Source organism: Cyprinus carpio, chromosome B12, assembly GCF_018340385.1.
Source record: "Cyprinus carpio isolate SPL01 chromosome B12, ASM1834038v1, whole genome shotgun sequence".
Taxonomy (NCBI): Eukaryota; Metazoa; Chordata; class Actinopteri; order Cypriniformes; family Cyprinidae; genus Cyprinus; species Cyprinus carpio.
Genome location: NC_056608.1, coordinates 17,592,992 through 17,603,999, shown reverse-complemented (window position 1 = coordinate 17,603,999; position 11,008 = coordinate 17,592,992). Strand labels below are relative to the sequence as shown.

At 38.3% G+C, this 11,008-nt stretch overlaps 1 protein-coding gene across 1 annotated transcript in view; it reads left to right on the top strand.

Moving 5' to 3' along the window:
* The first annotated feature begins 8,231 nt into the window (after positions 1-8,231).
* Positions 8,232-11,008, top strand: part of LOC109100006 (glutamate receptor ionotropic, NMDA 2C-like) — a 39,175-nt gene continuing 36,398 nt past the window's right edge. Inside the window, exon 1 of the mRNA XM_042735804.1 lies at positions 8,232-9,669. The gene's annotated coding sequence lies outside the window, so the exon portion shown is untranslated. The remainder of the gene's footprint in view (positions 9,670-11,008) is intronic.

The window sequence follows — 11,008 nt, the reverse complement described above, 5'->3', positions numbered from 1 at the left end:
ACACTAGTGCTGCAGAAATTACTCTCTTCACCTTTAAGATTAGTCAAATATTCATTCAGGCCACCTTCAGCAATTTTGTAAATATATAGTATTACACATACCATATTGTCCAGAGCAACAAGAAGAATGCTAAGTTGACTTTGTATTCAGTATTCCATGCGTCCATGTTTTTTCTGCTTATCTCATAACTGCCATGAAAGCTGGAAGAGGCCATTATTTTATTAGCTGTGTTCTCACATGTTTCATTTCATAGATAATATTTGCACTCCAATGAAATATTCATGATGAGTCATTATCTCTCGTTCCTTTAAATGGTGTTACAGCATAGCTCATGTCAAAAATATAATTTGCCTCCTTTGATGAATATTAGATCTAGTCTTGTGCTGATTATATCGTACAAATTTGCATAGCCCCTCACCGCAGGCTACATTGTCCAAACGGTCAGATAAGGTGTGTTGCACTGAGCCACAGTGTTTGGATAGTATATCTGAGAGCACGGTGAGCCAAAAAACAGACAGATAGTCCACAGGTGTGGCTGCACATATGGAGTCAAAACTCATCCCACCTTGCAAACAGCCATCTGGCCAGCACAGAAAGATCTACTTCAAACTTTATGGTCATTAAGCTTATCCAGTTGTCTATCCCTATGTCCTTCCAATCTCTGTGAAAACCACTGTCCTTGTTAAAGTGAGAGTATCAACTTTTTTACAGTTGTCTGTTAATAATTAATTAGCAATTAATTCAGCTGTGGTTTAATGGAGTTGTCAAACCACGTTAAGGGTCTATTTTTGGAAACTAGACCACTAGGTAGTGCGTGTGTACCTACAGAGTGCAGAACAGTCATGACTATGAAATATTTATGAGGACAAAAGATACATTCATGCTTCTTTTTCCTGTTCGGATGAACCCTGCGCGTTTACTTATCCCATTGGGGATCTTTGTTTTTTTTTACTTTGCAGACCACTTGAAGATGTCGATTTTCCTTTTATCTCCCATGTGAATACCATTCTTTCTTCTCCAGTTTGCCATCTCAGAGCAGCAATGCAGTGTGTGCAAATTCATTCAGACAGGAGGATGATCATGAAATATGTGCTTTAGTCTCTAGAGAAGCTGCAGGTTGAATATAAATTGAAATAACATACCTTGAGTATTTAAATGAAGGGACATGTGCTTGTTTTCCCTTTCTCAGACAGAAGAGCACTTGTGTTGTTGACATGTGAACCTTTTCTCTCAAACCTACGAGTGCAAGGAAGCAGCTTGAACAGATGTAAAAATAGTTTCCATGCAAATCTGGAGTGTCTTTCAAAAAACGCAGAGAATACAATTGAAGACACGTCTATAAAAGCTGAGCATCTATTAGTGAGATATTTCATAATGATGGGAATCAGATAGGACTGGAAAAAGAGGTTTGTAGTGCTGTTAAAGTCTGAAGAGCTGTGTAATGACTGTCGTGACTGTCTCTGGATAGTAACAAAGCTCTATATGCGTTAACATCAAGAATGGTAAATTTAAAGGAGACATATTATACCCCTTTTTGCAATATGTAATATAAGTCTCTGGTGTCCCCAGAATGTGTCTGTGAAGTTTCAGCTCAAAATACTCCACAGATATCGTTTTGAAAATGCCTATTTTGAGTGGAAGCAGAAATACGCTGTTTTTCGGGCCTGGGTCTTTAAATGCAAATGAGCTGCTGCTCACCGCCCCCTTTTCCAGAATAGAGCGTCATTACAGGGACCTGCTTAAAACATCTGTTTTGGTTCTGATTATCATGTTTATAACGCTGAGATCATGCATTTTAAAACATATTTTAAACTTCTGATATATGGTTTTCTGAGAGCACACGTCCGAAGCACATGGACAGAAAATGGCTGTCACAGCATTTGAGTACTAAACGAAGTTATTTTTCACACAGACGTTTACGTTAAAAACACACGAGCTACAAAAACAGTTGGTTATGTCTGTGAAGGTAAACTGCTGGGAAATAAATTGCATGTTTATTTACGATCTGTGTGGCAGCAGCAATATACATTAAATAAATCAATAAATCCACTGCTCTGTTGTCTCCTCTGAGGCTGGGACTCTAAATAGTGTTCTGTGCTCGTCTGTGCAGCCGAAGGCAGAACAGTTAGTAAGCTTGCTCAAACTTTCACCGTGGCATTAGAGCTGATACACCGTTGTCGCTTGCGAAATCAAAATGATGGCACTGTGGGTATAAATTTACAGATTAATGGGCGGTGATATTATAATGAGATCCCTTTGCCACATCACCAAGAGAGCGAAATCAGACGCGCTCGTTTTCTCAGACGCTTGCAGAAAAAGGCTTACCAAAACAAAGTTACTGGGTTAATCTTTTTCATGTTTCCTTGGTTGGTAGATGCACCGGGGACCTGATTATAGCACTTAAAACCTGTTAAAGTCAGAATTTCATGATATGTCACCTTTAAGTCATTCATTGTCCTTTTTTCTTTTATGATTTCCTTTCTTGTCAGGGCCTATAGGTGGCAGCAAGATGATTCCACAGACGATCGGCTGGTTTTCCTGGTGTGGTTTGATAAATTTTTAGGATTTCAGTCTTAGAAGGGACTCAGTTAATGTTGTTCAGAAGAATATTTTTTGCCTTACTTGTGAATTTGAATCTTGCTCGACATACTGTGTGGAAGGGAAGGATAGTTCATAATGTTGAGAACTTACATTTTTTAAATGACTGGTAAGTGAAAGAATTTCAACTTCATATAGCTATTGCAGATGCTCTTTTCAGCAAGCATGAAGTGAGATCACATGATCACAAGAGTGCTGACAGCTGAGTTAATTGCAGATTTGTGAGGTGGCTGAAATGTAAATGTGTGATCGAAGCCCCCCTAAGTAGGGTTTAACAGCACCTATTATCGATACCATATTACTTTAAATATATACGAAATGTACGACAGCATATACATAAGAGCTGTTCCTTATTCAATACCAAAATTTGATCATCTGAATTTGTAGTGTTCATGTGTTCATGCATAACATGAATTATAAAATGTAATGGTTCTATATGCTTTATTGTAAAGAAAGACTTTATTTTCAACAGTTAAATGTTTAAGATTAAAACAAATATTTGAAAACCTTCATTTCTTTCTTCTGTGGAACTCGAAAGAAGATATTTTGAGGATTTTTGCAAACCAAACAACATTGCAGCCAATTGACTTCCATTGTATTGACAAAAACACTGAGAAATTTCCCAAAATATGTCCTTTTATATATCATAGAAGAATGAACTACATGAGGTTGAGAAACAGAATCTCCCTTCAAATGCATTTGTGACCATTCAAATGCTATCCACCATCATACAAAAGACATTTTCTGATTTCATACCAGGACAAATATAGTTGAGCAGTTCTATTTATGTCCTATGCATATTATTTTCGTCAAATCGCACATTTGAGTTTATGAGTAATTGCATATATAAATACTATAAATAACCTTTTCTGAATCTCTGGTTGTCACTGCAGTATTATGCTGTCATGTGGAACATTTGAGAGGTGCATGAGGAGATTGTCTCTAGATGTATGTCATATCAAAACTTGTCTAGTCTGTTAATATTGTTTATAAGATGTTGTCATATGTTAAAGTCTTAAAGCAAAATTACGGTCCGAATCATGGCTTCTTTGATTTCTTCCAGTTGCTTCTCAGGGGAGTTGTGCAACAAAGTTAACCCTGCTGCACGTTTCCTTCTCATTTTCTGGCTTCTCTTAGTAAAGTCTATCTAAAAATAGCCAGCAGCGCAGCAGAAAAAATCTGAAATGTCACATTTCATAGATGAAAGACGAAAGATTGGATTTATTTATATGCATGGCAATATTTATATATTTCCACAATGTTGCTATTTTCCACTTTCAGTCCATCTGATGCAGTGTAAATCTGGCAGTTTTCTGCCTTTGGCATGTTAGCTGCTGATGCTAAGACACCTGATGGACAGGCAGCCTTCACCTGAGCCCTTAAGGGACACTTGACCGCATGACATTTCCTCCCCTGGATCTGGCACGGCTACCAGCTGTACCTGGGAACCTAAAGCATCTGCATTTCCATTTACACCTCAGAGAAACACCCATATTTTGACAATTGACTGAACAAGAGACACACATGATCCATATTTCACAAAACAACTCAATAACCCATTTTACCACAATTACAGTTCAGGCAATTATTCTACAATTGTAGGCACTATGATGAAGGAATTTTCTTTATTTAACTTACACAGCTGACTGAATTGCTTTGAACTGAAGACCCTTATTATGAGAAGAAGTGCAGCACAACAGTAACTCAGCTGAGTTGAATTTCTCTCAGACGCCATCAGGGTGGAAAAATCAACAATACTGACATTTAATCAAAACTTGAGCACAGTTTAATTTTATAAAAGGCAGTCTGTCACTCCAGGTACATCTCAATACTACAGACACACACAATTTATAGATTTCTGTACTGCGACAAGCACTACATTTTAGATGAGCACACTGCAGTTAAAAAGAATTGATGAATTTGAGATATTCCAGCTTGTCTTAAAATGTAAATAAAGTTAGATCGATCTTACATCTCACATTATTGTATGAGAACAAAACTTGAACTGACTGGAGCAGAATAATGACACCATTGTCTTGCTTTAAAAACAGTTTGGAGTTTTTTCAATGCTAATGACAGCTGTATCTTGTAGTTTTACAATAGTAGAATTGTGATCTGCTGTCTTTCAACTTGTATGCCTCATATTGATCGTGACAAACTTGGACTATATATATATATATATATATATATATACATATATATATATATATTTTGACATGGACAATCAGGAGCTTGGATGAGGAAGTGCACATAAAATAATTTCTTTTTTCTTTTTTCTGAGAGCATCATTTGGTTTATGTGTAATGAAAAAAAATATGAGCGCTTTTTTCACATATTTTTGTCAGTTTCACGAACTTAATAGCAACTTTATATCTCACAATATGACTGAAAATCTCACAATGTGACTTTATATCTTGCAATTACAATTTTATTTCTCTTCAATTAAAATTTTATAGCTCAGACTGTGACATTACTGTAAATCTTACAACTATGTCACAGACAGTGTAACTTTTTTTTTTTGCTCCAAGGCAGGAATGGGCTTCCAAACGAAGTACTGCTGTCATACACTGTCAGAAAACATTATGCATCAGGTACTATTTTAAACTAAAATGTTTAAACCCATTTGCTTCTCTTAAAGACAGTTCATCATCCATTGTAAGTTGCTTTCAGTGTGTCAAAATGCACAATAAGTTTGCGCAGTTCGGCTGGAACATGTTTGAAGAGTCACACTGGTTTCTCCTCCTGTCAGTATGCCTCATCACCTGGCCTGCTCTAAAATAGCACCATGGTATTTTTAGTTTCTTAAAAGCTGCCATGTACACAAAGTAATTTAGACAATTTGGAGAGTTCCATTTTAGCAGACGGAAAATGAGAGGAGACAGCAGATCTTTAAAGCTGGGGAAAAAAAAAAGGAGGGAAAAAAATTAACTCGGGGTGAAAAAAACACATTTGTGTTACATGACAGCATCACCGGCTGATCTTTTTTTTATAGTGTAGTATATATTTAGTTTTGCGCATGCTGTACAGGTGCAAAAGACATCATGTTTAAAATATGTCAGTGATCAAAGAACAAAAAGCTGTGTGTAGTTAGCACTGATTTAACACGTATATTATTAGTAGTCTACTTCAGCTGAAACAGCAGGGTTCTGCCATTTAATGCTCTCATGAAAGGGAAAACAGTGTTTTTATCCAGATTATGGGTTACAGTATGGATGAGATGTGGAATCGTTCTGTCTCCTTACAGGTGGAAAGTTTAATTTGCAGTGTCAGGAGAACAAAACCCGACTAGATTTTATTTTTAGTAATGAAATAAACCAAATCAAATCTTAAAATTAACTTTCCACTTTCATCTTTTAACCGATTCAAAGTGTCAAATGAACCTTTTCTGTTCCTTGCTACTCAAGGTGTTTCTTCCGTGACCACTTGATCAAATCTTTTTAATATACTTAACTAACTCTTAAGAAAGACTTGATATTATTTAACTGTTTCTCACTTTCATCTTTGTTCTTGTGTTCTCTGAACAGTCTTTTCTCCTCGGGGGGAGAATCGCTTATGCTTTATTCTTCATCTGTAAGGCTTGTGTAAATCACTTTGGGTAAAAGCGTCTAATAATAGGGAATACTTGTAAATATGCACATACTTACATTTTCATTTATTTTCTATGTGTATGTGTGTTTATTAAGTTTGGGGTCAGTACGATTTTTATTTTCTTTTAACAACATCTCTTATGCTCACCAAAGCTGCATATAAATTCATTTAAAAATACTCAAATTGTGAAACTCGTGTATTAAATAAATTCAATGCACACAGACTGAAGTAGTTGAAGTCTTTGGTTCTTTTAATTGTGATGATTTTGGCTCACATTTAACAAAAACCCACCAATTCACAAATTAGAATATGGTGACATGCCAATCTGCTAATCAACTCAAAACACCTGCAAAGGTTTCCTGAGCCTTCAAAATGGTCTCTCAGTTTGGTTCACTAGGCTACACAATCATGGGGAAGATTGCTGATCTGACAGTTGTCCAGAAGACAATCACTGACACCCTTCACAAGGAGGGTAAACCACAAACATTCATTGCCAAAGAAGCTGGCTGTCCACAGAGTGCTATATCCAGGCATGTTAACAGAAAGTTGAATGGAATGAAAAAGTGTGGAAGAAAAAAGATGCACAACCAACCGAGAGAACCGCAGCCTTATGAGGATTGTCAAGAAAAATCGATTCAAGAATTTGAGTGAACTTCACAAGGAATGGACTGAGGCTGAGGGCCAAGGCATCAAGAGCCACCACACACAGACGTGTCAAGGAATTTGGCTACAGTTGCCGTATTCCTCTTTTTAAGCCACTCCTGAGGTGTCTTACCTGGGCTAAGGAGAAGAAGAACTGGACTGTTGCCCAGTGGTCCAAAGTCCTCTTTTCAGATGAGAGCAAGTTTTGTATTTCATTTGGAAACCAAGGTCCTAGAGTCTGGAGGAAGGGTGGAGAAGCTCATAGCCCAAGCTGCTTGAAGTCCAGTGTTAAAGTTTCCACAGTCTGTGATGATTTGAGATGCAATGTCATCTGCTGGTGTTGGTCCATTGTGTTTTTTTGAAAACCAAACTCACTGCACCTGTTTACCAAGAAATTTTGGAGCACATCATGCTTCCTTCTGCTGACCAGCTTTTTGAAGATGTTGATTTCATTTTCCAGTAGGATTTGGCACCTGCCCACACTGCCAAAAGCACCAAAAGTTGGTTAAATGACCATGGTGTTGGTGTGCTTGACTGGCCAGCAAACTCACCAGTCCTGAACCCCATAGAGAATCTATGAGGTATTGTCAAGAGGAAAAGGAGAAACAAGAGACCAAAAAATGCAGATGAGCTGAAGGACACTGTCAAATAAACCTGGGCTTCCATACCACCACAGCAGTGCCATAAACTGATCACCTCCATGCCACGCTGAATTGAAGCAGTAATTAAAGCAAAAGGAGCCCCTACCAAGTATTGAGTACATGTACAGTAAATGAACATACTTTCCAGAAGGCCAACAATTCACTATTTTTTTTTTTATTGGTCTTATGAAGTTTTCTAATTCGTTGAGATAGTGAATTGGTGGGTTTTTGTTAAATGTGAGCCAAAATCATCACAATTAAAAGAACCAAAGACTTAAACTACTTCAGTCTGTGTGCAGTGAATTTATTTAATACACGAGTTTCAAAATTTGAGTTAAATTACTGAAATAAATGAACTTTTCCACGACATTCTAAATTATTGAGATGCACCTATATATATATATATATATATATATATATATATATATATATATATATATATATATATATATATATATGAATATTTTAAATATGAAACTCATGTTTTATTGCAAAATCCATGTTTTTCCCATGAGAAAAGCAGCTTGATAAACAAATAAATAATGCCTCTACAAAAATCTAGAAAGGTTTGTGTAAAGGTAGGTTTAGGATTAGGGGATAGAAAATGTAATTTGCTTAGTATTAAAACAAATGATATGAAAAACAAACATTTGTGTAGAGGACGGGGATTGATTTCGTAATAGCTGCCTGACAAAAAAAGGACAAAACTGCATTCATAATAACCTCAGACCTGAAGGACAAGCAAGGTTGAAGTGTCTAGAAGTGTCAGTGACAGAGAGAGAGAATCAACAGGACAATGGAACTTGCTCATCTCAGAATGACCGGAAAGCAGGAAGGCTTGAAAAGAAAGAGCATTTAAATTGCAGCAGGAGGATAATGACAAAGACGGCGGGAAAGACAGACAGAAACAGGAGTGATAGAGGTAGAGAGAACAAACAGGACAGGATAGGGAAGTGAAAATCAGACATGGTGAAAAGGGACTCAGGATGGAGAGAGAGAGGGAGAATAAAAGCATGAGAGAATGAGGAGGGGGGAGGCAGGATAAGTCTGTACAGCATCATGATTAGGTATCAGAAGCTTGTTCTGTGGTCTGGAGAGCAGAAGGCAGATCACATCAAACAGATGAGACGCTCAGCACATCTGCTCTACAAACTGGACAAACATCATTTGTGAATTTGTATTTATGCATGTATTTATTCTGGATTGCTTTCATGCTCTTCTCAGCCAACACTACAAGAACTCCAAACTTTTTAGAATCCGGACTAAAGCCAAACGCGACACCTGCGGATATAAAAGATTCTGAAATAAGCAACACATTTCGACTAACTGAGAAGCATCTTCATGGACTTGCTCCTCAAAATCAGCAAACTACAACTCCAGAGATGGAAAAGGTCAGATACACAGCTCCAGTCTTTCAATCGAATCTATTTTAATCAGCTGTACTCTCCTCCCAGCATCTTTCTCTTTTCATCATGATTATTCCCCAAGGTTGGGGAACTAGGTTGGTTGTGATGGAGCGGGCGGAGGCTACGGATGGGCGGTTTGATTGAAGATGAAGGGTTAGTCCATGCCAAAAACTCTCTTTTTTGACTGACGCACACTTTCAAACATACTTTCTCAGCTTCTGGTTTACGTGCTACAGGCATATCACAACTTCAGGCATAGGTAAACAAGACCCACGTGAGATTTATTCAAGATTTATAGAGTAAGACACCACCTCGCGCATTCACACGCCAATCCGAGAGCGCAGGGAGTCACCGCCACGCGGCTCCCCACCTGCTCTTGCACCTTTCCTTAGTCAGAGATCACAACTGCAACTCTCCAGCTGTCTCTCGTCTGCGTCACAAGCTGCTAACAGCTGTTTCTCCTCTTTTTTTGGACACTTGTCTCTCTGTTTCTCACTAATTCCTTCCATCATTTTCCTCACCGTGTCACTGACACCATCTTCAGTTTGACCCGCTTTGCCAGGATGAGCAAGAGAGAGAGAAATGCCATCACCACAGCAGGGTCTTCAGCTGCCACACAAGTAGACTCACACAAGTGTTGAGAGAAGGAGAGAGAGAGACAGTGCGAAAGATAGAAAAGGCCAAAAGGAGGTGAGAGGAAGCAAAGGCGAGAGGAGGAAACAAGAGGAGGCGGAGACGCACAACTGAAGAATGTACAGCTTGGGGTCGGGCTCGGATGCATCCAGCCGGCACAGGTAAGAAAGTCCTTTTCATTCAATCCGCTGTTGACAGCAAATATACAGCTTCACTCGACCTTTGTGCATGTGTCCAGGGAGAGCGGCTTTCCATCTCTGGGTCTTGTGTGTTGTGGGGGAAAATGCCTGCGGGTAAAGCTGCCATAGTTAACAGGTGGAGCGCCGCTCTCTCTCGTGGCTGCTCGCTCGCAGAGTGCAGAAACAGTCCTCGAAAGCGTAACCGGCAGAGTGAATGGGATTCTGGAGACCTGAATGCTTTCTGACACACTTACCTGCACTGGGACTTTTTTGCCATTGGGAATGTCAGAGGTGTGCATATATCAGCTCACAGTCTGTGTCAGTGACGCTTGACTTATTTACACACAATTACACCAGAAAAAAAGAGGCAAACTAGGTCGGTCATGAAAAATTGGGGTTAAAAACACCTGTTTTTGATCCTAAACTCTTTAAATTTGTAGTAAGATACTAGCAAAGGTTTTTTAACTCTGTAATCATGCTTGAATATTAAAGATGTATATACATATTGGAGACAGGAGATTAGCCAAGGTCAAAGAAGAGAAATTGATTTTCTTGCAGTCTTGATGTTTTCCTTATGATTCATTTTCCTCACAAATGGAATATGAGGTCCTGTAAAGTCCTGTGTGAGTGTGACAGACAAAATGAGGTTTACCATTGACGTATATGCAATATGTGCATATTTATTCAAGCATTTCAGTTTGTCATAATAATGCTTCTAAATAGATTAGAAGTGATAGATACATTCATAAGCATCTTGAGTCATTTATCAACCAAGTGTCATTTCCGATAAGCCTGTTATAGATATGCTGTTGTTAGTGTGTGGTTTTGTCTCAAGAGAAAACGAGAGCCTATACTCGAAAGGTCTAACATGTTATTTTGATTTATTTATTACAGACAATCCGGCCCCTCTTAGCATTCATAAGACAGAACAGTTGATCGTTGCTGAAAAGCTCATCTGTTAATGTCCAATCACAACAGTTTGGAGTGTGACTAATACATCACTATTAACATCCGATTCTGTCTGCGCTGCCACACAGTTACAAATGCTGCCAATGGTGATACTACCTTCTGTATTTCAATGCCATAATCTGTTTTCGTTTTATAGCAGACTCGCTGAAACCTGTATGATTATGGCTGAACTGGTGCGATCACAGAGGTTTGGAAAAGCCAGCTGATATACGATACATGCAGATTTGGGGAACACTAATGTGGGCTCTTACCATGACATTCTGAGCACTTGGATCACTGTTAAAAATGTATACAACATGCAGTGGGTTTGTGTGGAATACTAAATAAGGATGTGATCTGTTTTTAAAAGAGT